We start from the raw sequence: 3,417 nt of genomic DNA, 5'->3' as shown, positions 1-3,417 counted from the left end.
ATTTGAGGAGACTGGAGAAACTGCAGACTCATCCCTAGTATTGAAATATAATTTTCAAAATGTTAAGAACAGGACTTTTACACAAATATAGAATGAATGCTGTCAAAGATTTTATCCATCTCATTAATTAATGAGAGAGTCAACAAGATAGTAAGGTTGTCTCAAAGGACAGATATTTATGTATAGTCAGTCAAAGGAATGATGAAATAAGTTTGCCACTAGATACAAAACTGGCAAATGTCTTATGGGACCATAAAACTGTAGCTACTGGGGTCATCTTTTCCACTGGACAATATACAAATTCACAACTAAATTCAGTGTCTGGGCTCCAATTAGATAGAAATAGCAAAACCAAACATAAGTGCATTCTCCTGTGCAATCAAATAATTCTTGGGTGAGCCTGCTTAAAAAGGCATTGAAGGGACATGCAGTCATTTTCTTGCATTAGTTCCCAGTTTGGGGTATATATATATATTTAACACTAGGCAGAACCTGAACCAGCATCAGGATTCCAGTGCACTTTTAAACTTCCCTGCTCTTGTGTATCAGTAATAACATCATGTTTGGCAGCTGTTTTGAAGCATTTCCCCACCGAAACAATGATATCAGTTGACAGTAACATGTGTGATACACTTTCCTGGGCTTGCCTGTGGTTATATGGGGTCTCTAACCCAACCCTTTTTTCTCCTACTAGAGAAAGCATATGTAAATGTGTGACCTTGTAATTATTTTATATATATATATATATATATATATATATATGTATATATCACTATTACTACTTGTATGATATATATATATATATTATATATTTGCTTTTTACTTAAGAAACTGTTCTTAAACTTTGCTACTTAAACTATTATTTTAAAAAAACTTTCTTCACAGCTTACACCATAGCTGACCTCAACATATTAGCATGACATGACATGGCTTCAGGAAAGATAATGTATGAGATGCAAAGCTCGCATGTTTTACAAAATCCCATTCTGCCTTACTTCAATTTGTTTCTGTTTCTTTGTGACTGGCCTTGCCTTGTGCTGTGGAATCTCAAATTCCATGCACTTGGCCTGACAGCAAGAAGTGCTGGAACATATGTTGTTTGAGACACATTGAGTAATCCTTAACCATTTACTGCCCACCCAACAATTACGGCCTTGTGGTCATGGGGACATTTGGCAAGCTTCGCTAATGCCTGATGAACTCTAGTTCATCACATAGCATCTGCCAAGCCTATATTTCAACTATTCAACAGTGATGAGGATGCATTTTTAAAATCATCTGGGTCACATGTCTCAGTGGTTTTCCTCTGCTGAGATGATGTTCAGGCTCATGGTGGCTTCAGGATTATTGTAAGCACCCTTTGTCTGGACATGTCCTGAAACTCGGCAGAGGCCTTCTCTGAACATGTCCTATACCCTGTGACCTTGTCCCTCTGTCTATGACTGATTGATGAGTGAAAGAGAGTAGAAACCCAACTCCATTGAGATTGGTGAGGCTCTCTCTCTTGAAAATTTGGACCTTGGAACAGAGGGAGACAGCACTTGGAGAGGTGTTGGCACTGAGTCCTTGCTGAACATAGCTTTTTGTTCATTTGTTTTTAGTTTTCATGCTGTAGTTAAGTACAAAGACCTTTCCAACACATCATCTAAAGATCATTTCACCCACTGCTGGGTTTGGCCAGCATTCTCTTGTCTTTCTGTTCAGCAATGGTGAAGTGGATACCTTTTCACTGAGGAAGACAAATCTGTGGTTTATTGCCTTTGCTAATAACAAAAATGTTGGAAAGCCAGGTGGCAAAGCTGTTGCCATTGGCATGTTTCACCTGAACCACATTAAAACAACCAGAATGTCTTTCTCTCTAAGTCACACCAGTTCTTCCCAGGCTAGTACCTACATGATCAGAAGCGCTTGCGTAAATATACTACAGAAATGATCCCTGAAAGTACAGTAGTCCCCCCTTATCTGTGGTTTCCCTTTCTGGGGGTCTTGAACATATCCCTGTGGATAAGGGAGAGACTAGTGTACAGTCTTCAACCACAGCTCTTTAGAAATTCAGTGAATGCCACCTAAGGGCCCTGGAACTGCCTGAGGCTCACCTCATCTGGTAAGCTAACAATTCCTTTGACTCTGAGATATGTTGAGGGTTTTTCTATGAAATTACCCTCCATCTTTTGTTGTTGTTGTTATTAATTTTGTAAAAGTTGGTTTCAGTTGTTTAAAAGTGAGAACACATTAATAGAGACCGCTACAAAGTAATAGAGTAGATGGAGGCTGGACTGACTTGAGTTAAGGGAACTTTGGTTCTAGCCCTAACTGTGTCACTCATGTGGTGTGACTGTGAATAAGCCATGTGCATTCTCCAAGCCTTTATTTCCTCTACCATAATAAAAGGGGGTGAACCAGAAGAGCTTTAAGTTGATGCTGTTTTTTCAAGTGACTCCAAAACTGTTTGACATCCTTCCATTGAGACATGGGGCTATGTTTCCTCTTTTTGAATCTAGGTGGGCTTGTGACTGTTTCAACCAATAGAGAGTGGCAGAAGTGATACTGTGTGACTTCTGAGTCTGGGTCCTATAAGGCAATGCAGCTTCTGCCTTGTTTGCTGAGACCCTTGTGCTGCAGCCGTAAGCCACCATGTAAGAAGTTTGGCTACACTATAGTAGCCTTACCATGATGAAGCCTAAGCCACATCCAGGGGCCACATGTTGGTGTTATAATTGAGTCTCAGCTAAGCTCTTTGCCAATAGCCATTATCAACTGTTAACTATGTGAATGGCCATCTTGGATGTCCAGTCCAAGCTAGCCTTCAGATGACATCTGCCTACAATCATGCGACGGATCCCATAGTGAGAACAGTCCAGGCAAACCTTTCCAAAATTCTTGGCCCAAATTCTCCTTATAGCTCCATCTGACTCTAATAAAATGGTTGCTTTATAGCAATAAATTTGGAGGTTGTTTATTACACAGCCAGAATCATGGAAACTGTTACCCTCTGGCTTTGACACTACTTTACACCCTTCCTCCCTTCTTCTCTCTGTCCATCCAGCCAGCACTTTTAAAGGTATGACCGTACATGGCACTGGGACCTCAAAGATGAATCAATAACTGTTCATGGCTTTGCAGAGCTTCCAGAGTACATGGGAAGGAGAGGACCAGCATGAATCAAACCAGCTCAAACCACAGGATGTATTACAAAAGAGTAGCATGACAGCATGGGGAGCAAGCACTGGAAACTTTGTATTTGGAATGGTTAAATCTGACTGGTGAGCAAGATTCCTAAGGTCCTGGATCTCATGAGGGGATATTGTAATAGAAGAGACAATCAATAAATTACTAAACAAGGGAATACATTAGCAATGGGGAGGATGGAGTGAGGTGAGTGAGGCTGAAGCATGGGAAGTCAATTGTGAGGCTGAG

The sequence above is a fragment of the Papio anubis genome, chromosome X (genome assembly GCF_008728515.1).
Source record: "Papio anubis isolate 15944 chromosome X, Panubis1.0, whole genome shotgun sequence".
NCBI classification, from domain to species: domain Eukaryota; kingdom Metazoa; phylum Chordata; class Mammalia; order Primates; family Cercopithecidae; genus Papio; species Papio anubis.
The sequence above is the reverse complement of the archived record's forward strand: the minus strand, read 5'-3'. Positions refer to the sequence as shown.